This window comes from Chinchilla lanigera, unplaced genomic scaffold (assembly GCF_000276665.1).
Source record: "Chinchilla lanigera isolate Chin_1 unplaced genomic scaffold, ChiLan1.0 scaffold00019, whole genome shotgun sequence".
Taxonomy (NCBI): domain Eukaryota; kingdom Metazoa; phylum Chordata; class Mammalia; order Rodentia; family Chinchillidae; genus Chinchilla; species Chinchilla lanigera.
In genome coordinates this window covers 7,805,241-7,831,416 of record NW_004955420.1, presented here as the reverse complement: position 1 = coordinate 7,831,416, position 26,176 = coordinate 7,805,241, and the positions used below count along the sequence as shown (strand labels likewise).

The following is a 26,176-nucleotide window of genomic DNA, read 5'->3' as shown; positions in this document are numbered from 1 at the left end:
CATATGCTTGTTATTTGACCCAGGGATTTCATACCTATACAATTGTACAGGTAAAATAAATATTATACTAACACAAACATAAAGATAATGTGGTATTTTCCAAAACTAGAAAAAATCCCTAATGTCCTTCAGCTGAGACATGAATAAACTTTGTTATGTTCATACTATGGGATATTAATAAGCAATAAAAAGAATGGAATGACTAATACAATTAAACTAAGTCTCAAAATGAAACATAGTAAGTGAGAAAGTGAGGCTCAAAAGGTTACATACTGTATGTGGGTTTCTAGGGGGTAGAATTGAAAGACTGATTATAACAAAGCAGAATGAAAAGTTTGGGGTGTGAATGAACTATTATATAGCTGAAGTGTGGTAGTGATTACACTGAGGCATACAATTTTCAAAACTAACATAAAAAGGAGAATTTTACTATTGTAAATTAGCTCTCTAAAATAAAAAGGTAAACATTTTATATGTACAATTTTATTATATGTTTATATATTTACATTACATTGTATGTTTTTGTTTTGTTTTGGTTTTGGTTTTTTTCCCTTACCGGGAATCAACCTCACCACCTGTGCTTGCCAGGCAGGCTCTGTGCCGCTGAGCTACATCCCCAGCCCCTATATGTATGATGTTGTTAGTGTTCCATGAGTGAAAAAGATGAAGAGATTTTTGCTTGCTAGAATCTTATATCCTCATTTTGTGTTCACTTTGTCCTCTGTCCACTGTCAGCACTAAATTCATGTTCTTTGCATGTCTTGCCTGCTTTAACCTTCTAAATCAAATTCTCTGTCCCCATCTCTTCTCTCCAATCCATTTTCAATGCTGCTGCCAAAGAAATCTTTTTGTAATATATATGGGCTGACACAAATATGGTGTACTTACATTAAAAAGTTCGTTACAGTGAATGACACATTACTATTAATCCCCCTCGTGATATTCCCCTTCTCTTCACACACACCTTTCCCATCATTCTTGCTACTTTATGAAGCAGTTCTAGAGGTCCTCTTCTCTGAGTGTTTTTACAAGTTGTGACCAAACACATAGTGAACACTATGATTGCGTATTATCCAACAAAACAAGTTCATAAAAACATTGCTGTGTTCCCTATTCACCTTATTTGCTGGATCTGGCAACACGTGACTCCTGGCTCTTCCTTAAAGTCAAAATGATCATAAAAGGTCAATGCTATGAATTGATTCAAGACACTGAGACAGTCATGACCGTGTGACTAAAGACACTCTGCAAAGAGGATTTCCAGAACTGCTACAGAAAGTGGCAAAAATGATGGGATGAATGTGTTTGAAATAGCAGGGAATATTTTGAGGGAGATAACATAACTAGCAATGTGTGTTTTACAGTAGTAAATTGTCTGTAAACATTCACCATTCATATTGACCACAGCTGGTAAATACAATTATGTTCCTACAGAGATCAGCAAGGAAAACTGGTAGGTGGGCTCCTGGAGAGTGTGAACATCCACAGGGGAGGAAAGTAAGAGCTAGGGCTGGAAAGTAAATGCATCCACTTCAGTTTTTTGTAAGCAATTTCAGGTAGGAGGCATGTCTCGCTCATTTCTGTGTCTCCAGTATTGGCTAACCAGGCACAGGGTGGACATTCAATGAAAGTTTATCAAAGTAATAAATGAACGACGAGACCCTGTCTCTTCTCAAGATTTTTATCTGATGCTTGAATCAAAGGGACACATTTAGGCTTAATTTTTGTTCATCAATTCAGGGTTAGTAAATAGGAAATGCCTTTAATTATCAAGCAAAGTTTCCCATTTACTCACCCTGGTAAGGCAGGCTTGCACTGATGTAGTATTGTTAGGTCAACTTCAGAAGTGTTTTCTTGGATAATTATTCAGGTGCCATCAGTTTGTTGAGCTTTAAAAGCCCTATTAACACAGCAAATATCTCCAAAATGTTTTTTCAGCTGATTCTGTCATCATAGCAGCCTCATGAAATCAGCTGATATGTCTTAACATAATAGCTCGAACAAAAAAAGGCAAAATGATTTTCTAATCATGACACAGGAAATCAGTGTCATAATTAGGAGTCATTCTTTCCCAGACTTCTCATTCATAACCAAGGATTATCTTTTGGTAAAAGAAATATCAAAGAGAGCAAGGGCTGCATGCAGCTGCATACTTAGCACACAGAAAACAAGTTTCCTGGCGAGGTATAACTGGAGACCCTGAGCTTCAATATTATCCACAGAGTTTGGAATTAAATGCATGCCACTGCTGCTTTGGACAATTCTGAAAATCCTCTCCTACCATCAGATAGCAATGTCTTTCCTTTGATTTGGTACCACAGTTAAGCTGAATTTTAATCATCTCCTTAATGCTTAACTTCACAGAGAAACAGACTGAATATTAGGAATATCTTTCTGATGTTTTCAATGAACCAGAGGCCCAGACTTCGCTGTCATCTCCAGCCAAGGACAAATTGCAAGTGGCTAGACTAGCAAATTGCTTCTTCTTATTGGAAACTGCCATTGGCACATTAGATTGAAAACACAACTCTTACTGTATGGATGTGATGTGGTTCTTCACTGTGCAGCTGTAAGTGAAAAGTTGTTTTTCTAAGCTAATTTTTATAGAGATAATTCAGTTTGTGATACTGAAGGATATAAATTTGGGAGATTACTGGGGATGATTCAGCTTTCATTTTTTTTTGTTCCGCTCCTGCAATTGCCTGTCTTTCCTCGCTCCTTAAACGTGTGATGGTACATCCATCTTGCTAGGAGCATCCTCGGAGGATATAAATGAGCAGTATTCCTTAAGAGGAAAGAGAGAATCACAAGGAGGATATGCCATCATCACAAACATTGCCCCCAGATGACAGACATGGGACTCTATATTGGTACCATTAATCATGGCTGAGCCGGTGGCTGTCTGCTACCCAGCTTTTAACGAGACACACTTGTATGTGTCCGGGAGGCTCATTTCTGGATGTTAAAGATGGTTGACTCTGTGGTCCATTTTAGTGGACACTTTAGGCAATAAGAATCTCTTTACTAGCCCAATGGCAGGTACTCAGAACTATTTTCTAATTCAAACTATAGTGTTACAAGTTTATGAAACAGAATGAAAATATCTTTTGGGTGCAACCAGCCATTTCTTAATTTATTAACACATGTTTGCATTACATGCAGTTTGCAGTCATCATGAGGAGTGGGTTCATGCACACAATGCAGCTTGATATTTTAGAAATCCCCTTCCTTTTCTTTCTCGCTTCCCTCTGTCCTCCTCGAAATCCCCTTTCTCCATTTTCATTCTTGTTGATAATATTAATCTTATCTCATATTTATGACATATAATATTTACATTCATTTAGGTTATTAGGTTCCTGTACATTGCATATCTTTATTCTATTTATTTCCCCATCCCCTCCCCCTCTCCTCTTGCCCACATTCTCTTGAACCCCAGCCACCCTACTCCTCAAGGAAAATGATCAAATAACTCTCCTAAGCCAGTGACAGTCACACTTAAGCGTCTATTTTGCATAGTACTCTTGACTCTTTTATAACACCTTACTTTCTTCTACATCTGTATCAGAGATAAACATTATAAACTGGCATCATGATACAGCAGAAATAACAAAGTTTGGGAGCAGATTTGCTATACAGATCTTACTAATATTGGGACCAATCGCTGTGGTAATGGACATCTCCCACGAAACTCGGTGTTTTCCAGCATCTAAGGACAATCTTGTCCTTAAAAGAATTATGAAGAGTTAAGCTTCATAGTGCTACCTTAAGATTTTAGGTTTTAATCTTTTCAACTATGTCCTTCCAGTCCATGAGCTTTCATGTCAGATTGCTGGGATTTCTGCCTGGGCCTCACCACTTACCACTGTGCTACTGTGTAGACTTGGGCAACATATTTGTCCTTACTTTCCTTACCTCTGGAATGGAGTTGACAATAGCGTCTACTTCATTTTTGTAAGAATTAAATAATACCTGCCAGATACTTATAATACAGTGCCTGGCATATAGCAAGGGCTCAATAGGTGTTTTCTTGATCTTTTAATGTATCTACAAATGGAAGGTAGATGCCTCTAAATCTCAATCCTATGGTCAGGGTTTGGTTTAACTACAATCAGTCTTCTTGATGACCAAAGGTTCCTGGCTGTTGTTCCTAGTGTGTTTTTCAGGTGGTAAGTGTTGTTGGTATGATGTCTGCAAGATGAAGAGGGCTAAAGAGGCATTCAAGAGGTTGACTTAGTTAGACAAACTATGGAATGAACAGGTGTGTTTGTGTGTGTGTATGTACGTGTGTGTTTCCTGTATGTAGGGGTTAAATGTCTGTAAGATGTGAAATTGAAGATCAATAACTTAGAATTTTTTTTTGTGGTAAGGGTTGATTGTTTTAGTTAAATGCTCAGTGTTATTGAAGAAATAAAGTGTGAAACTCTTAGTCTTTGAGGGCACAGAGATTATAACACCAAATCATTAAGCACAGAAAAGGATGAGGTTGATCTATGCAGTCTGCTCATCAATTACATGGACATTTATATAGATATAGATAAGAGTGGAGCAGTGTAATTATTTGCTAACCTGAATGATTGATTAGGAGATCCTTGTGAGGAAGAGCATAAGTTTATTCCTGAATCCACAGTGTTGGCCTGGTCCTGGGGAGGTAGTAGGCACGCCATAAGCATCAGTTAAAAGAATGAAAGCATAACTGGGCCTTGAAAGGAAGGATTCCTTGTAAGTCAGATAGAGGCTATCAGGGGCCAATGGTTGACCTATGCTTGCGAGAACTCATCCTGCTGTCTCTACCCTTGTGCAATCCGCATGGAGGTACGTCCATTTGGATATTTGTATTCTCTGGGGGAAGTTATCAACTCTCTTTTTGTGAAGAGAGATAATCTTATGATTTGGAAGGAACTTATATAACAAATCTAGAAATGGGATAAGTTTATATAGAGGTCTGGAGCAGCATTATGTCATTGTTAGTTATACCTCATCCAGTATGAGACTAAGTTTCATTATGGTGGTGACTAATTTAGAAAATCAAAGGTGCTGTCAGGTCCCTCAGTTGTACTTTAGAATCATCAACTCATTTTCCTAGTAAATATTTATTTTTGTCATGGACATTCCAGACTCAGTGTACGGAAGTGTCTAAATTTCTGAACGACTGAAACAGACTTGGTGCAGGGAGGAAATTATAGGCAGGGTGCCTACACTTGTGAGCAACAATTTAAAGAAGTCAACGTTCCTTTTGATACTGATAAGGTAATTCTGAACAGTGAATCAGTGGTTCTTCCATAGTACATTGTCAAGGGGACAGTTAAGGCAGAATTTTTGTACATAAACATCTTAAATTGCCTGAACCTGTCTCCTTAATGATGAAACAATAATATTAATGAACCTGAGCTAGTACAGAAGTTTCTCTCAGAAAGTTTCTGTGTCCTCTAGAAATGGATGTACTTTAGGAAGTCGGTGCTAGGTCTAAGGTGATAATGAAAGGCACATCACATTTTTCTGATCCAAGTCACAGAAGCAAAGCTGGAATTTCCTAGTGGTTAATGGTATGAAAATCTCATGGATGATGGGCTGGAAAATTTTCCATGTATTCACCTTGTGAAATCATGTAGCTTCCTTTGTCTCTTTTGGGTGTAAGTTAAACCTTAATGATCACTTTAGTTAATTGGAACTAGTCCAATAACTCAGAGATCAAGAACAATGGACATTTTTAATGACAATGATCACATTTAAAAGCCTATAATTTGCTACCTCCCTTTTTATGATAATGAATATTCATATTGGTGGAACTCTGCCGGAGAGGTTAAAACCTATCTGATTACACCTGTGCTGCACAGTATGGACTGTTCTTTCATCTGTAAAATGAGAGCTGGATCAGATGATTACCTGATGTCCTTGGCTCTGACATCCTAAGGGTCTAAGATTTTATGTCCTATGAATCTTCATTTCTAGGGATATCTGTAGCACCAGGAAAACATGCATCAGCGGGGTGATGATCTATTCACCATTATAAGACCGAGGAGTCTTTAACTGATTGATTGATTGACTAAAAATAGAATATATTTTCATTACATGCATACTTTCAGTTGCCTCTGGTGCTCTTCACAGTGTATTGACAATTATGAGGGCCCAGTAATGCTGACCCATCAACTGGGAGCGTGGTGAAGGAAAGCACCTTGAAGAGCTCTCTTCCTTCCTATCCTCAAGCTCTTGCCATTTCCATCCTTACTATTCAGTTTCCTGATTGACTCATGAAGAACAAAGAGCTTGGTGTTTCTTTATTATAATTTTCATAGTTCAAGTTTTTTTTTTTTTTTTCATAGTTCAAGTTGACTCCATTTAAATCATCGGGTCATAAAATTTGAAGGTTGGAAGTTGTAACTGTTCTGATATTTCATTCAGTTCTCTGAGACTTTCTGTTCATTGTGGCACGTGGATTAAGATTCCAGATGCAGATGCCAGCCAAACTAACAAATACTGCTCCCCTAGGTGCCCCTTTGGACTGTCTCTGCAATCAGCCAGCATTCTGAAGATGACAGTTTTATTCCAGAGTCAGAGGGGATGGAAGGTAGCTGGGGGGCACATCTTATGTCCTTCTTCCCCAAAAGAATTAGAGATTCGACTGGTGTGGGGAAAACGAAGGATACCTTATAATACCATGAGAATTAATTTAAATCCTATGAAGATGGACCTTAGCTACATAAAAATTTGCATTGAGAAATGTCCAAATTGGTTCTCCTTTGCAAATAAGTCATTTACTGGTTAAGAAAGACATTTTAGATTAGGAGTCAAAAGACAAAAATACAAATATTATTGAATTTTCCTTACGATACAAAGTCTAAAAATCTAGTGAGATGATATGCTATGAAAAGGAAATGTAAACCTTGAGTTTACATTCCTATCTTTAGAAGATAGAAAAAAAGTACAGGATTTTCAATTGCAGACACTTAGTTGTATCTTGAGTGGTAGATAACATAAAGCTAGACTGTTTTGACAAGCTTTCCTAAGAGAGGCAATATGTACATATATTTTTAATGTGTTTGAACATAAACACAAGTGTACACAAGATGGAAGAAAGAAAATAAAACAGGCACCACTCTAGCTATGTTTTCTTTTTCTTGTTGCAAAGAAAAATAATTATGTTTTTTAAAATGAAACAGACTCTAATTACACACTTTTTTTTATAAAGTAGCAGAATGTAATATTTACAAAGGTGATGAAGATATATGTGTCAAAGTGTAGTCAAACATGACAGCCATTACATGCTTGGCTAAAAGTGATCATTAATTACACAGGACATTAGATGCAGTTGGATTGAGAAGGATTTTTGGGCAATTTAACCAAATTATTTTCAAAGCTAGATTTATGTTATACCAGTATATAGTCCAAATATACGTTTTTTGGCTACACTTGGATCTTGGGTACCACCAAACTTAGGTTTGCCTGCTGTCCCCTCAAAAACAGGTTGGTCTCTGTGAGAGGAGCAATCTCATGGTCTCCCGTGAGGCTTTGTGTAGGGAGCATGAGCTGTCAGAATGGCTACTGATGCTTCAAAACAAAAAGCTCACAAACCCTCACTATGTAGGAGGGCTGATGTCAGAGCAAGCAATATGGGAAAAGCATGAATAGACAGTGTGTCAACTTTGGGTCCCAGGCTCTGGAGCAGAACTCCTCTTTCCTGGGAGGGAGAAGCAAGAACAAAGCAGCCCTCCAGACCAGAGGCTCTGAAAGAATTATGGGCTGAGAGAATACTAAAAGATCAAAAGTAATAATATTATTAGCTAAAATATTGTGTGCTGAGCACAGTCCACCACGTGGAATCTTCGCAGTGCCCTGATGAGGTAATTCGAGGCTCCTTTCCCTTCTCCTCTGTCTCCTCTTTCTCTTCCTCCTGTTTTCTCCTCTTCCTTCTCTTCCCTCTGCTGCTCCTCCTCCTCTGCCTCTTCCTCTTCCTCCTTCCTTTCCTTCACCTTCCCTGTCATGTCCTGAGAGGCTAGGTGACTTGGTCAAGGTCACACAGTTACCATGTAAACAAGGCCACATAGTTAGCAGGGTGGCTAACCATATCCGTTTGCTTGTGATTTTTTTTTTTTTTTTGAAAGAAGCATAAAAGGATTTATTAAGCAGAACCTCAAAAGTGCACACTCAAAAAAGTAGTTTGGGCCCTCAAGAGAGAGGCACGTTATATTCTCAAATTGGGAATATGTGTGTGACTTTGGCAGTTGAATTCAACTCTATTGAAAATTTGGAGTTGATTTGTAGGAGAAAATTGATGGCCCCCCTGCAAGTAAAAAGATTGCAGCTCATTTTACAGGTGAAAATATAGTTTGCCAATGATTGAAGAATTTTCTGGGATATTTGCCTTTCAATGCTAAAACTTGGACAGTCCTACTAGGATGGAATTGATTACCCTAAAAGAGATATTTCCAGGACCCAGTTTCAGAGTCTGAGATATTATTCCGATGCTAATTCCTTTCTTCCCAAGTCAGGGTCAGGTTTAGCATAGGAAGACAGTGGATACAAATGGCAAGAACCTGGAACAAGAGGATCTATATTCAAGGCTTAGCTACAGTGCTGATCAGAATAACTAGCACGATGAACTTATTGTTGAACCAAGGGCCAATGAGTTTAGAGTTTGGTCAAGAACATACAGGTAGAGGACTCGGGGTGTAGTTCAGGGGAAGAGCACTTTACATAATATGTGCAACGCTCTGGGTTTACCCCACCCATAAAGAAACCATTGGCATCAATGCTCATGATTTATTCAGTTTGTTATCTTTAAAACTAATACAATAATAAACAACAATAAAAGATGATGGTAAAAACAATGGGATTTTACACCAATACCTTTTTAGAGGGTTCGTATATCTCTGAGAATGGTTCTAGTGGGTGTCCTGTTGTACTCTGACCTGGAAAAGTCTGCTGCTGAGTCAGTGTATACTGGGCCCTCTGTGGCACACTAGTGATTAAACTGATATGGAATAGAGCTGGGCAGAAAAGAGATTCCAGAGTTCACTGTGCATCTACTTTTTCAACTCCTTTGCTTATTTTGTTTGCTTGATGACTTGGCAAGTTGACTTCAATTTTATGAACCTTGGTTTGTTTTAATTTTTAAAATGGGGATTAAAATCATTAGGATGTTTTAGTCTGTTAACACAGCTATCACAAAATACATTAGACTGGGTGGGTCCTAAGCAGTAAACGCGTCTGTTGGTGCTGCTCCTGAGGTGTGTCTTGGGCTCTTTTATAAGAACCCTGTCATTCATGAAGGCTTTGTTCAATGACTTAACCACCTCCCAAAGGCCCACTTTCTAATATCATCATAAATTCTGAATGGCCATAAACATTTACAGCATAGCTCAGAATTAAAGAGTAAAGATTAGAAATAATGTACACTAAACTTACAATACATACTAGGGCTTCAACAAACGGGAGCTGCGTGTATTCCTACAGATTTTGAAACATAGAATTCAAAATGGAGGCTCAAAATCTTTATTTTGAAAAATTAAAACTATTTCCTAGTGTTGGATTTATCATTTTAGCCCGAGGCTGACACCTTGTGGAATTCTCTGATAGTCATGAGCTTATTTCTTAGTCTATGGATTGTATTAAATTTTCTTTGGAGGCTGAACCACAATGTGGATTAAACAAAATATACTAGCTATTTAAATCAAAGCAAAACAGACAAAACAAAAGAAGATTAACTTAATTTTTGGAATCTTTTGGGGAGATTATTTCAGAATTTAATTTAGAGTACTATTGCTATTATTGTTTATTTGCTTGTTTAGTGTTTTCCAAGCAAAAATATCCATTCTGAGTTTAAGGCTTTCCTCTCCCTTTACGTCAATTATCCAATTCTCAAATCTAATTCAAAGCCTGGCATAAATCCTCCTACTGCACTTCCGTCTCCTGAACAGTTATATACTAGTGCTCACCCATCTGAGGGCTCACTGCCAGATCTCACTGACCAGAGCAGCACCATCAGTGCAGGGCAGGCGCAGGGCAGGTGCACAATGAAAACGTGTGACCCAGCCTTCAAGAATCATTAAGACTCTCAAACCTCTCAACCATGTGCAGGTCTCTTCTAAGCATGGGCCCTCTCTGACAGTCTCTTATTAATTACTTTTAAAAATACTTCTCTATTTCTGGAACATAATTTCTTTGCTAAAGGAGGAAAATATCTTTTTGACTTTATTATTCTAATTGCTGAGACTGTTTCCTCCTTCTTCAAAGTTCTTCCCTTAAAGGAAAGTAGGCAGAAACTGTACTTAGGTCACATGTGCACACAAGGAGTTTAAGGAAGATAATTTGGAGGAGGGAGAGGAGTTAAATGATAGATGACCTACCTTGTAGTTGGATCAATATAATAAGCTTTCTCCTTCTTCTTATATTTGTATGGCTATTTGAGGAAGACTTGGAGGGTTCCTATACAGATTATGGTGAAGCTACTTTACCCATAATCCACCCTGTGTAGGTTCTCATTCCTCAGTGTAGAGCCTAGGTTTGACACTGAACCAACTGATGTATGCTTTTTTGGATTCAGACTCCTGGAAGAGAATCAAAACTCAGTTCTTGGAAGAGATATCAGTGATGGAGACTGGCCAATAGATGTATTGACCTTGGTTCATAATGACCATTTAATTTGAGTCAAAATTACATAGGATTTTGATAGGATCACTTACCACTGCACTTAGATGCCTCAGGAGTGCTAAATGTCTATTGATTCAATGGGGGTAAGGATCTTCAAGTAGTTGTTTAGTCAGTTGCAAAGCCAGCTGTTACTAATCGTGGCTATTTTCCAGCCCAGATCTGACAGACATTTATGGGACACAAGTTGAATTGTGTGGCTAAAACAGATAACTTCAAATGATGGTCGCTAGGGGCATCCACCTTCTCTTCCGCTCCCCTCATTTTAAATTTATCCTTTATGCTCTGGTAATGTTGACCTACCTGTGGCTTGCTGGGCACATCTGTTTGTTTCTCAGCTCCACACCTTTGCTTAAGTTGCCTTTGTACAGTCCCATCCTGCCCAGATCTCCCCATCCTTTAAATTAAGTTGCAAGGACAATCTCCTAGCTCACCCTTGGGTCTACACTTTGATGTTGCACAAAATGGAAACCATATTTAAAACTTAAACAGTTGGGGCTGGGGATTTAGCTCAATGGCACAGCGCCTGCCTGGCAAGTGCAAGGTTGTGAGTTCAATTCCCGGTACCGGAAAAAACCGAAACCAAAAAAATAAATAAAACTTAAACAGAAAAGGCAAGGGAGCTCCCATCAGTTGTTTGTCAGGGCTTTAGATTGGTGCTGGCAGAGGATAAATAACAGTCTCTGGGCAGGTTCTCAGAAAGCGAGAGGAATGTTTCAGTTGAGCAGTTTTGCAGAAAACAGCAAGCAATGTTCCCAGGAGTGGTGATTTGGTGTATTTCAGGAAGTCAGCTTACATCTTGGTATGTACGGACAAGTAGCAGGGTAAAAAGTTTGGGTATGGATGTTCCTGACAGCTCATCTAACCAGAACCTCTGTCTTGGCTACTTTTCTCTCATTGCTCAGACAAAATACCTGACACCCAAAATTAAGGAAGGAAAGGTTCATTTAGCTCACAGTTTGTGGAAGTTTCAGTCCATAATCTGCTGGTTCCAAGGCAGGGTCACGTGGCATAGGGGCAACAGCTCAAGGTGGCAGAAGACAGCAAAAACAGTAAGGACAAAAAAACGGGGAGGGAGCAAGCCTCTTTTTTCCCCTTATAGTGTAAGCAGGCTACCTACCACATAGGGTGGGTGGGTATAGCTCTCATATCATCTCCATGCCCTCCTCTTGCACAGGATGAGGCTGTTTACAAAGTGACAACCCTGGCTCCCTGCTTAGTTCCTTAGTTAAACTTCTAAACTTCCTAAATTGACACAATGTATGGACCATTACAACCTCCTAGCTGCATTTTGTGGCTTTGGACTACAATTATTCCTTTCTTTGCAACAGACACTTGAAGAGGAGGAGAGAATTTCAGGCCTCCACCACAAGTAGTCCCACCTGAGTTTGAACAAGGTGCTACTTCATCTTTTTGTTCTAGTCCATGCTGTAAACATGTAAACAAGTAACCTTTTCACACTTTATTCAGTGCCACATTTTTCAAATGTTCCTGCTTATCCTTAGTGACTGTGGTGTTGTAACATGGCCCCTAGATTAATGCAGAGGTGCTGACTAGTACCCTAGAGTAGAAGAAGATAGATATACTGTTATCTCAACTTGGACTTCGCAGCCTCCAGAACTGTGAGAAATACATCTCTCTTCTTTATAATTTACCTAACTTTGTTTTGTTATAGCAGCAGGAATGGACTAAGACACTATGCTAGGAAATTACAGGGAGTGAGCTGTTTCCTTATACAGGAAGGGGATGGTTCTTAGAAATCACTTTTTTTTTTTCAAGTCTTGCAGAAAACTGGATGGCATGAGTATTCTGAATTTTGGCATCCTTTTTGCATAGAACAGTCCAATTGTAGGCTGAGAAGCATGTAGTAATGCAGTAGCTGGAGTTAATCTGAAACTTGGCATCCCTAAGACCCTGCAAGCTAGAGAGGCTTAGGAATTTTATTGCCATGATAACAAAAAGAAAGAGATCATTTGTTAAATTTCTCCTTATATGTTCTATTGCAATAATATGCTTTTCCACCAAGTTGGACATTTAGAACTGTTATTAGGGCTTTTTTTCCTGATGGGGAGTAGGAATCAGGGTAAAGGAAGAAAGATTAGATGATTTTAAGAGGGACTAAATATAAATTTATGAAATATTGACATTTCTTGAGTCTCATGAACTGTCAAATGAAAAGATTTTATTACAGGTCTTTCAAGATCTCTTCCAACTAGAAACTATGGCTTGATGTTGCCCCAAATGGTCTGATACTGTGTAATAGTTTTCTATTATAGTCCTTGTTTATTTTATTATATATTTACTTAACCAAGCCAAGCTTCAAAGTGTATTATTTGCACACTGGGAACCATAATTATCTGCCCAAAGAGTTGAATATGGGCAGAGGGGTATCTTTACAGTGTCCACCAATAGACCTCCTCAGGACTTGCACAGGTATCAAAGCAATATGTCCAGGAGCAGGTGAGAATAATGCAGTTGCAACCAGACCAGGCAAAGCCATCCCCCTGAATGAGGGAAATCCAGGCAAACATCCCTGCCATCCTGTGCTGTTCTGAGCCCAAGTTAGCTGCAATGGCGTGTAAGGCAGTGATGAGAAGTGATTAAAGGTTTTAAAAGCAATTTTCTTTGTATATGTGTATACATTGTGTACGTACATATAAAAAACTGTTACATTATTTTAAAAATGAGATAGCATATTCAAACGAGTTTAACTGTAAACTGCAATCTGTTTATAGAGATTTGGACAGTGAAAGAATTCCATAAGAGACAGTGATACACTCTAGGCCTCGTAAGAACGATGCACCAATTTTCCTCTCTAAGCCTGAATGGCCAGAGGCGAGTGTTCTATGATCAGAGTCTGACTATGAGAGAGGCACTGCCAGCAGGAGCTACAAGCACTGAGGCAGAGGAGTAACTTCCCTGACCTTTCTCTCTTCCCACTCTGTCACCTCCCCCAGCACCTCCCATGGACCAACCCGGATCAGGAAATCAGAGCCAAGGAAGCCCAAGAGTTCAGTTCAGTTTTGAGATGTCAGGCTCAGAGCAGGGCGGTGAAGTATGGGGGAAGGATGGGGATGTAGGGGCAGGCAGGGCTGCTAAGCAGTCTGTGAGCAACAGCAGACAGTTGTTGGTTAAATTCTCCACTCTTCTTCACATCTGGTTGGTAAGAAGGCAATAAACCTGAGTGGATGTAGATGGTTTATTACTTAGCACACACCCGGCAGTATAAGCGTCATGTCTGCATTAGCTGCGCCCAACTCAGGTTCCACGGAGCCATTGTAAACATAGGTCCAGAAGGGTCCTGTGCCTACGGTGACAGTGGGCCGTGAAGAACACCGAGCATGACGCCCCTAAGGGAGATACTAGAAAACAAGCCCAACTTTTAATCCCTAGGGAAGATATCCTGGCTAGGAAACAACTCTTTCATCTGCCCTAGGAGAGGAGAGCTATTGCTGCTTTCCAAGGAGGTTTGCTCTGCACATATCTTTGGAATCATCCTGAACAAAAGCCATCACAGAGCTCATAGAAATGCTGTGGAGAATTGCCTCCAGTGAGGTACAAATGGAGATTAACTGGCACCATTAAAAACCCTGTTACTATTTATATAATCAGTAGACTGGCCCTAGTCTACTAGTCTTAACTTTGTTCTGAGCACCACTGCTCCACACGCAGGACTAAAGTTACCCATTTACAGCAGTTCTTTTCCTTCTAAGTGTACTTTTGGTTTTTGTTTTTAAAATATTTGTATGAAGTAGGTGTCTTACTCAGGGTTTTCCAGAGGAATAGAAGCAGTGGGAGATAGGTAGATGGAGAGAGAAATAGCTGAGGGACAATTTATTATGAGAAATGGCTCGTGCAGTTATGGAGGCAGAAAAGCCCTGTGACAGGGCAGCTGCAACGTGGAGACACTAGGATGTTGGCGGGAGGACTCAATCTGAGTCTGAAAGTTTCCCATCAGGGAAGCTGATGATACGACTCTATCTTGAGGGCCAAAGCCTGAGAACCTAAGAAACCACTGGTCTAAATCCCAAAGTCGAAATGCTGGAGACACTTGAAGTTGTGATGTTTAAGGGCTGGAAAAGAACGAGCTCTCAGCTCCAGGAAAGCAAGTGAATTTGTTGTTCCGCTGATCTATCTGAGCTGATTGGATGGTGCCTGCCTTCACCGAGGGCAGATCTTCCCTGCTCAGTGTGTCCTCTGGGGACACCATAACAGACACACAGGGAAATGATGCTTTACCAGCTATCCACACATAGCTTAACCCAGCCGAAGTGACACCTAAAATTAACCATCACAGGAGGGAAGCGCAATTTGGTGAATGCGAAACTGGCTTTTTTAGATAGAGCAGGTTTAGGGATCGCTCACCATTCCTTAGGTGTCTAACCTTACATTTTGTTTTTGTCTGTCAAATGGAAACCATTACACATATTTTTATGTAAGTTTGTAAAGATAAAATGCCAGATATCTAGTGTCTAGTCCAGGGTTCAGCCCCAGAGTGAAGTCATGCTGTGATTAATCATCTGGTAGTTAATCCTAGCTAGATGATGTGATTTGTCCCTAGATCCCTCATGTTTTTTAGGGGGATAGCTTTGAATTCTTCCATGTAATGGCTAAGACAAAGAAGGCTGCAAAAATGCTGGAAAATGCAACACAAATTGAGTACAAAGTCCTCCATGACTTAGCATAAACTAGAGCTACTACTGCCTAACCCTCCTAGTGGAGCACACATGCTGACTAGCCCTGCCTTACAGGTCTTGTCCACAGAACAAAGGAAGAGGAAGTCCCTGGGGTACCCTTATTCAAGTGTTTGAGCTTGGATTAGTGACAGGGGAATAAGTGCACTTTTAAATAACCCTGTAAATATAGTGGAAAAATGCAATATACACTTGTTGGGCATATAAAATGTAGACTGTTGCCGGGGATATAGTTCAGTGGCATAAGCACCTTTCTGGAAAGCGCAAGGTCCTGAGTTCAATTCCCAGTACCAAAAAAAAATATATATATATAGACTGTTTATAAGCATTTATGAAAAATAGCACCTAAGCATCTAAAACTCTTTTCATAATGTGAACCTCTCTGGGCCTAATACAAAAAGAGATAGATGTATATTTTTGCTTAATATTACTGATGGTTTGGAAACCCCAAACTTCTTACGTATTTTAGGAAAAAAAAGTATTTTTTTCTAAGTATGTACAAATTAATGTCAGAGAGCAAAAACAAAAAATAATGCAGGTATTTACTAAAGAAGACAGATTTCGTTACTCAAAACCAAGCATATGAAATATATTTTCTTCTTTAATTATGGCTAGATGCAGGATAATGAAAGTCCAAGGTTGGAGACTGCAGGAAGTTTCTAATCAAATCCCCTAGCTCGCCTTCCCGGCTTTCTGTACAACTATTTATCGGCCCCGGCCCACAACTCTGTTTCCATTTCAATGTTCTGACACAGAGCATTCTATGACTCCAGTGCTCTGAATCATTGCATATTAATGTGCTTCCCTATCCGTTTTTTCTTTCATGTACGCCCATCTTTCAAAGTCTGGTGCATAACAGCAAATTAATACTTGTCTGCTAAATGGGCTGATGCATACATTTATTTGAGATGTAATGATTTTTGTAGGAACAGTAAGATGAGCTGTTGGATGACATTCTTGCTGTAGCAACCAGCCTTGAAGTCAGCTCCCTGAACAGATCATTTAAAGTTTTGCATAAATGGATGTTATAACATCCCATGTGAATTGTACGTATCTGTCATAATGAGAGAAAAGCTTTTACCTCTCCCAGGTGTTCAGTAAACACTGAATGAGCAAGTTTATGTATAACTGGGAAACTATTTTCTCTATATTTCATATTTAATGTTATAGACAAGAAGATATTCTCATTCATAAATAAGTAACACTGTTTCTGCTGAGAATATTCTGTTGGTGACTTGAAGATTTGAAATCCAGTACTTGTATTAAAGGTATTCTGTGATACTTTACTAATTACAAAATTTTACTTTTAGTCCTACCCTTAATACCTAATCAAATATAAAAATTCTATAAATTACATGCTTAATGAGCGTTCAGTCCTTTTCATTGCTTCCTCCAGATTACATCAGCAGTGCAAACAATAACAAAAAAGGTAAACTGATAGGCTGTCTCACATTATCTTTCCTGTGGAATTGTAGAATCTCGCTTTGGAAAGGGGCCTCAAATGTGGTATTTGCTGCTGGACTGAAGTCTTCCCAGAAGATACACATTCTAGCTGGTTGTGTCCTGAACAGACTCATACACATAACCATGGGAAGGGGGTGTTAAAATGTAGCTTGTGGAGGGCCAGTCTCAAGGCCATTCTTCAAGGCCTTCAGAAGACACCTTTTATTTTCTAGCATTTTATTCTTTAATCAATTGGATTGCAACCTGATGGATACAATAGGTTGCCAGGTATCATGTAGGCTATGCAGGTAAATTAAATTTCAGTAAATATCCAGCAATTTTCACTATGTCTCAAATATTGTATAGGACATGCTTAAAAATGATGTTGCTAATCTGACATGTAAATTTAGCTTTCTTTCCATGATGGAGTTGGATGGATTTGACTGCTGGACAATCTCCTCCATCTTGCTCCCTTTCTCCTGGGTGCCCTGCATTTTTGTTTGCTAAATCTGACAGCACTTCATGGGCGTAAAGAAAAAAAGCAGAGGGTGAGGTGTTAAGACCGAGCTGACTCTGAGTCCTGTCTTGTCATTTATTAGCCACCAGAAGGCTGTCTGATTCCTCACCTATAAATCCAGAGATAAGAGGACTAGGCATGAGTAGTTGTTGTGATGCTTAAACACAGTGATGTACTTTAGGACTAGGCCCACGGTAGTTGATTAATAACAACAAACTCAACAGGAATAGTACTGATGAAGTTTGCACATGCTAGTAATTTTGACAAAAGAGCATTGCATTCATTAAGAAATAGCATTTATGGTGTATATTTTTACATTGTCTCAACATGAAAACTTGGCTGACTTTCATGCAAACCTGTTTTTGTGTGAATAATCTCTTAATCAGCAGTTTTCACATTTTAGCATGCACTCGAATCAGCTGGGTGACTCGCTAAAACACAGGGGCCAGGCCCCAAACCCAGAAGTTCTGATTTGGTTGGTATACAGTGGGGCTCAACAATCTGCATTTCTAGCCAGCTCCTGGGTGATATGCAGAACGCTGGTCTGCAGGCCAGGAGCTGAGAACCTCTGATGTGCGGCCAAAGTGTTCTGGCTTTGTTTATCTCTCCTCTCCACCTACCTTGTGGTTGAAGTGGTGCCATCTACTGGAAACAAGGGAAAAGAACTAGCAAAAAAAAAAAAAAAAAAAAGGATTTTTAGAGAAATAATTAAATCCTAGGGGTCCTGTCAAGATCTTGTAAATCTATGTGATTTTTATAAATTAAATAGACAAAGAATTTTATTTTAATAATAACCTTTTGATTGCAGTATTTCTAAGTAAGGAAAATGTTAAGAGCATTCTGAGTTCTGTTTATAGCTAAATGTATAAAAGCTTTGAGGCCACCGTGTGCTGCTGGTTACTTGGTGATTTCTCATGCAGTGGGATAAAATCTATTTCTACTGAGTTGCTATTTATTGTTCTATATAGTGAGCAGAGGTGAGATAAGCTCAGAAAATGCTCTTTAATATTCTGTAATTCTACTCAAGAGATATTTTACTCAGCTAACCTCTAAGAGGAGAAAAAATCATATTTAGAATGAAGGTCTGTTCTTTGACATGTACAATATTTTCATTTTACAAAAACTAATGTAAATGTTTTGAGGCCTCTCAGATACTTCTGTCCTTTCATCCCAAGTCACAATGTCTATAGGAAAGTGACAATAATTGCGATATCAATTTCTCTTACAGAATTATTTTAAGGCCAGAGTATAAGTGTTGTTATTAGTCTCTAGTGCTTCCATAAGAAAATCCCACAGATTGGATGGCTTTAACAGAAATTTATTTTCTCAAGTCTAACCTAAGACCAAGCTGGCACAAAGGCTGTTTTCTTCCAAGGCACTGTGGGTGGCCATTATCTCTCTCTGTCTTCTTGGCTTTTCTTTGTGTATGTGCCCAAATTTCCTCTTCTTATAAGGCCACAAATCATGTTGGATCAGGTCCACCTGGATAGCCCATTTTAACTTAATTACCTTTTGTAAGGGCTGTCTCTAAATGCTTTCAAATCTTTGGTTCTGGGGGTCAGAATTTCAACATAGGAATTCTGGGCAAACACAATTGGCCCCCAAACAGTTGTGTTTTAACACTATGAAAATACTGTTTTAAAATAAAATGTTAGGTTCTTGGGCTTCATTTTCCACATCTGTGAAACACAGAAGTTTCCTGGAAGAGTTTAGAGTAACTCCAGCCTTGGTATTTACTGTGCTTTCATTTCTCTAACTCTCACAATCTAAAGTTTAGGACAGGCTTCTGTAGCAGCCACTGAATGCCAGGTGCCAGCACAGGGGACTATTTAGCACCAAGCAGTGAAGGGAAAGGAGCCTGGCATCAGACTGTCAGGTTTCATTTCCTCTCAGCATTTTCCTTATTGAGAAAATGTAGATATAATACACAATCTCTGTGGGTCTCAGTTTCCTCCTGTGTAAAATGGGACTTTATACACATCTTTGTATAGAGCTGTTGTAGTGGTAAGGAAGATAACTTGCATGAAATACATAGCACAAAGATTGCACAGCAGCAGAGGTCTCAAAAGAGGATATTTACATGTTACACATTCAGGTTTGCCTTGTCTCTTCAACGGCACACTGAGTCTTGCAGTAATGCTTCAGTGGTGTACTAAAATCTCTGCCATTATACTATCAGTGGTGCCCTCTGAGCCCTACTACTGACATAGAGGCCATAAAGCAGCCCATTTTTCTCCTTAATGCAAACAACTTGGCCTCTGTAGGGGCCAGTCATAATGATTATCCCAACAGCTATCCACCATTACAATCTCTTGTCCTTTGGATGCAAGCGCTGGATTTCCAATAGCAGCATTACCTTTCGAGTAGCTAGTCTTTATACAGTTTCCCAGGAAAGCAAGAGGTTCTGCACCAAGTTCAACAGTACCTCTGAAAAATACACTGGGCAGGTTTTCCCAAGCCAGACCACTGAACAGATTTTTAGGGAGTCTCCAGGCACTTTAACCTTTTTTCCTTACTTCAAAATTACCCAAAGCATGAGCTACCCAGGTACATTCTGCTTAAATATCTTTTAGGAAGGGAAGCTCTCATCATCTTTAGGCAATCACAATATTAATTAAATGTAAAAACATTAAAAATCTCAGCACCCTAAAATAACTATGTTCATTGTTGGTCAAAATTTCAGTCTAACATTCATAAGTGTGTATATGTATAACATGCTTTTATGTATACATTATGGGTCAACATTTTACTATGCAAATATTTTCTATTATACTGTTTTAGTTGTTTCTTAGTCAATAAGAATTTCTCATTCTTTTGATGTTCAAATTATATTCTATGGATTGAGTAGAAAAGAATTTCCCCATTTCTCTATCCATAAGCATTTAGATTGCTTCTAATTTTATAAATGGTACTGCAGTGTTTGTGTATGTATATATTTCTCACTCATATTTTCTTTCAAGTCGTTTCCTGAGGATCATTTTCTAGAACTTGCCATAAACATTCCAAGGTATCGTTTAGAATGCAGCGTTTTTTATTTTCCTGCACACTACCGAACACGTTAGATTCTCTGTGAAAGACATTTTCTTCCATCATTAAAACTAGTTCTGAGGCGTAGGAGAGAGTGCCATCTGCTGCCTCGAAAACATTACTTCCTGCACTTTCCTACTTTTTCGCAGAGTGCACAAGCCTTTGCCTTCCAGGGTAGGGTCTGCTCCCAAGTGGGGTACTGAGCGGTGGGAAGACTGCTCATTAAGTTGTGAAGCCCAGTGTGCTTAGTATTTATAATACAGAGAGCAGCCAGGCATCATTTCTTGTCTCCTTTGGGAAATCCCAAGTCCTAATTGTCGGTTGATGAGAGCTCATGATGCAAGGTACTGAAAAACGATGGGTACTATGCTCTGAGCTGTTCGTTACTCCACCCAACCTAGATCTAACCACCTAAGTGACTGGAATAATATTCTTTCCATCTCTGTGGTTTGGTCATATTACTTTACTAGTGGAATGTTTCACCTTCCTTCCTCAGCAACTTTGAGTTCTGGTTAGCTCTGGAGTCCCATATAGATACATTTTTTCTCCCCAAGAACTTTCCAAGATTTTCCAATCCCTGAAATCTTCATACCACACTGTTTCCCATGCCTGGTGTTTCATTGTTATATAGTGCTTTTAGAGAGGAAGTAAAGATTATTTCCCATATCACAAAGGGAATTTCATGATTTGGCCTCTACCTATTCATCCAGCTTTGTGTCTTATGATTAGTTCTTTTGTTTTGTTTTCTATGTGCTAGGGTAGCATTGTCCAATAGAAATATAATGGTTATAAGTCAAATATGTAATTTAAAATGTTCTGGCAGCCACATTAGAGTAGGAATAAACAACCAAGCAACAGGAAGTATGCCAAAACAACAATAGGGAACTCAAAATATTATTTATCATTCCAAAATTTGATACTAAAAAATTTCTATGCCACACATACTTCAGTGTTCCATAAATACATGAATTTTAACTTTTAGGAGTCCTAAAGTACATACAAATTCCCCCACTACAAATGGTGTTTCTGCCCCTATATCTTTGTATCTTCTCTTCTTTGCTTGGATTGAATGCTCCTCCCCACCAAACTCCTACTCTTCTCTCAAAACCCAAAGAAATATTACTTTTCTAGTGATCTTTTTCTTGACTTCCTATAAATTTTATAAACCTCTCTATTCTCTGTTCTGCCATTCTAGTTTGTACATGCTTCTGTTTTATACTCATCACTTACTACTGTAATATACTGATGAAAATTCAAGAATAGCTATTTACAGCTTCATACAGAATTCTGAGCTTCTTTTAGGGCAGAGACATTCTTCTATCCACTGTGTATCCTCAGTGTCAAGAGCAGAGCACACTTTTACCTCCAATGAGCAGTAAATGCATGGATATCTAATAATTGAATTATAGGCACCTGTCTGTGCTGAATGCTTACTCTTTATTCCCATGTCATCTTATAGGGCTTAGTATAAGCTTACTGGAAAGATTTACTCAGACAAAGGCTTTTTTTTTTTTTTTATTGCCCCACATACCAGTCTAACAGAGTTAGAAGCAAAACAAAATAGCCAGAAGAAGGTGAAGAAAATGTTGATGGTTAGATTTTTGAAGCCTAACTCCATTCTGATTTGCTGGGTGTTTTCTGAGATAATTGGCTTTTCAGGTTAAAGTGAGCACTGTTTTAAAGTATTGAAGAGTGAATGTCTTTATACTTTGAGTAAGGTGTGTCTCCAAGAAAAGCATTCCCTTTGCAAAATACACTTAGATGTGTATGAGGTATGGGAATTAATCTCCTTTATAGTTAGATAAAAGAAATTCCTTTTCCCTTCTTAGCTTCTCCTATCTTATGCTTCTGGCAGCATGACAACAGTGTTGTCATAACTTTTGGAAAAGATAAAATGCTTAGTGATTTTTTTTTAATTTAACTTCATTTTATTTCAATTAGTATTTTAAACAATGAACACTTAAAACAGTTAAATTCTTGATGTTTTGTTCAGGGAAACAATAGTGTGTCAAGCTTCATTTCATCCCAAGTAGTAATATATAAATGACAAAAAGTCATTTCTACACTTGAAGATATTATAAACCATAGGAAAAGAAGCTGCAATAATATACTTGAGTGCTGTTCTTAAGTAGAAATTGCTTATGGAGATCAGGTAAAATATAAAAATATATAACAAATGTGAAAATAAATGTAGCAATGCATTTGCTCCTGTAGCTTAGTCTTGTTCCTTTACATTTATTTTTAACATATACATATATATCTTTTCAGTAGGTCTATTTTATACAAAAGGGAAAATAGATCTATAGGTATGATATCAGGGAGTAATAGATTTTTATAAGTATGTATATAAAAATGTTTAGAACTTGAAGGATAAAACTGATTGGACCTCAAATATGAGGATAAAATTAGACCAAAAACCGTAGTTATTTCAAAATGTAACATTACATAAACTTGATCAACAGCTAATTAATATTTTCAAGCATTGTATGATATCTGAAGGTAAATTATAGGTTCAATTTCTTTACTTGCCAAAATTCTCAAGCACATGCCATGACTGCTGGATAATTGCTGACCATAAATTAAACGAGGGAGTCAGATCTAAATAACTCAAAAAACAGAATTATAAAAACATTTTTACATTTGTATAGAAAAATATATACTCTAGGTTGTGAGAACATTTGAATAGATTTTATACAATTACTTTACTTTTTATATTTATTTGTCCCTTATTTCTTTTAATCTTTGCCATTTAGTGGACTTATACTGGGTTTGTTTTCGTGGTAACTGATTTAACCTTCTCCTCACATGTGTTCCAGTGTTGGAGACTAAAGTGATTTATGTCGGGATCATTATTACGTTTATTTAGGAGATCAATCAGGTGTTTGAGTTCATTCAGTTGATTGTCTTTAATGTTGGGTTTTTATTTTTTACTGTAGTCTACATTTGTTTTCACAGATTCTGACTTATCTTTGAATTTTTTTTCATTGTGGAGATCACTCTAATAACCTACAGAGTCATCTCTGAGAAAACATGCAGCTGTTTTACAGCTCAGTGTTTTAAAGATGTATATATACATATAAAACTGTTTTGCCAGAGAGATGATACAGTGGAAATAATACAAGACTTAAACGTTGGAAATAGATTCAAGTCTTAAACTATCATTCCCTGAGTTTCAATACCTTAACAATGGACATAGACGGGATGGTCAAAATATATGGTGAATGCTCACATTGAAAAAAGAATTTTTAGAGACAAGACATATAGCTATTATTTCCTCTCAAAATATTCTCCCTTGCAGTGAACACAATTATCTCATTGTTCTTGTCACTTTCTGAAGCAGTTGTGAAAGTCTTATTTGTGAATATCTTTATGTGGTCTGGTGAAAAAATGCAGTGAATGCCCCTTGCTACCTAGTGCCATCCAATGCAAAGGCAGTTGATAAAGTGATGTGTTATGAACACAGTTTATTCATTGAGTCTGGCACCGTGCAACTTCTGCCTCTTCCCCAAAGTCAAAAGGACCATGAAAGGTAAATAGTTTGAATTGATTCAGGATATTGAGGCATAATAGACCCACAAATCTTAGCACATTAAAAAAAAATAGAAACACAGGATGAGAAGACAAAAATATTGCCTCCCAAATCTCCCAACTTCCCCAAAGCTCATTAGTGGAGCACTAATGGGGAAGAAGTTGAAAGTCACATAACTGAATTACATGAAATGACAAATAGCTTTCCATATGCCGAAGAGTAAACTAGAGCCATGTCTATCACCATGCACTCAACTAATGTCAAAATGGATCAAAGATCTAAATATTAAAACAGAAACACTAAATCTACTGGAAGAGAAAGTAGGTAGAAATCTTGAAGACATAAGGGTAGGCAGAGAACTCATGATCAAAAACCAAACTGCACAGGAAATACTTCAAAGAATCAACAACTGGGATCTCATCTTATTGAAAAGCTTTTGCACATCAAAATAAATCACCAACAAAATAAAAAGAAAACCCACAAATTGGAAACAATTTTAGTCAATTTTCCTTCAGACAAAGGACTTCTATCTAGAACATATAAAGAATTTAAAAAATCAGGCCCCCAAATTGAAAGACCCAATTAAAAATGGGCATCTGAGGTGAATACATACTTCTCAGATGGGGAAATACAAAGGGAAAATAAATACACAGAAAAAGTTCAGCATCACTGGTATTTGAGAAATTCAAATTAAGACAACACTGAGATTGCATCTCACTCCAGAAAGAATGGCTCTCATCAAGAAATCAACCAATAACAAATGTTGAAGGGGCTGTAGGGAAAAAGGAACCCTTCTCAACTTTTGGTGGGAGTATAGACTGGTACAACCACTGTGGAAATCAGTATGGAGATTCCTCACAAAACTAGGGTTAGAAGTCCTACTTAACCCAGCTATTCCCCTTCTGGGTATTTTTCCAGAAGAACTGAAAAGATCATATCACAACAATATATGTACACCCATGTTTGTAGCAGTACAATTTATAACAGCTAAATCTTTGAAACAACCCAAATGCACATCCACTGAGGAATGGATAAAAGAGATGTGATGTTTTTATACAATGGAGTATTACTCAGCTATAAAGAAAGGTAAACTTGAGGCTTTTACAAGTAAATGGATGGAACTAGAGAACATACTGATAAGTGAAATAAATCAGACCTGCATGTGTAAACATCATATTGTCTCCTGAGGGTAAGAACTTGAAAGAGTAAATAAAATCCAAAAGGTGCAATAGACATTGTGAAAGGGAAACAAACTGCTCAAAGGAAAGGAAGAACTAGAATGTGGGAAAGGAGAAAAGAAAAAAAGAAGGGAAAAATATATATGTATATACAAGGATAGCTGAAATAAATGTATTGCTGGTTTCTATTAGTTTATTGAAAGGAACAGTCAATGCTTAAATTTTTTTTTCTTTTTAAATTTTTTTTAACAAATTTTGCATGCTTAGATCTGGTCATCTGAACAACTAATTTGAAGAGAACAATATGCAATATAACAACAATTGTTGAATTCCTATCATCTTGTTTAGTGAAATTCTGTGTCATTTATAATTTTTTTATGTTTTATTCTCTTTAAAAAATAAAAAAAGAGGTAACGAAACCAATAATTCCCAAAAGTCCAATGAAATGAATACCCTTGTAGCTTGATCCATTAATGGAAGGAAACATAAAGAATCAGGAAGTGGAAACTATTGCAATGACAGCAATACATCACTGTCTTTAGTAACAACTCTCAATGTGAGTGGTTTTAACTTTCTAATCAAAAGACACAGATTAGCAAATTGGATCAAAAAACAAACCTAATGGTATGCTATACACAAGAAAAATACTTAATCCCCCCAAATATTAATAGACTAAAAACCAAATAATGAAAAACAATATTCCTTTCAGTAGAAGTCTGAAAACAAGCAAGAGTAGCTATCCTATTTTCAGACAAAGTGGACTTCAAGCCACTACTGATCAGAAGAAGCACATAACATCACTGCACGTTGATTAGAATCAAACAATAGACTAGAATCAAACATTACTGACAGTGTAACATACCAGAACCTATGGAACACAAGGAAAGCAATCCTAAATGTGAAGTTTATAGCTATTATCACAAAAACAAAGTGAACTCAAATAAGTAACCAAATAATTCATAAAATCCTAGAAAAACAAGAAAAATCAAACTCCAAGAACAGTCCAAAGAAGGTAATTGCTAAGATTTGAGCAGAAATTAACGAAAATGAGATTAGAAAAATATAAGAAAAAATCAATGCGTGAAAAAGATAGTTCTTCAAAAGTATAAAGCAAATAGACAAACCCTTAGCCAATCTTACAAAC

The 26,176-nt window shown here is 37.8% G+C and overlaps 1 protein-coding gene across 2 annotated transcripts in view; it reads right to left on the bottom strand.

Moving 5' to 3' along the window:
* The window catches only part of Kcnmb2 (potassium channel subfamily M regulatory beta subunit 2), a 366,796-nt gene that overhangs the window by 332,783 nt on the left and 7,837 nt on the right, over nt 1-26,176 (bottom strand). Inside the window, exon 2 of one of the 2 annotated variants that reach the window (XM_013513318.1) lies at nt 17,919-17,963. The exons of the other annotated variant lie outside the window; for it this stretch is intronic. The gene's annotated coding sequence lies outside the window, so the exon portion shown is untranslated. The remainder of the gene's footprint in view (nt 1-17,918; nt 17,964-26,176) is intronic. 2 annotated transcript variants of the gene reach the window in all.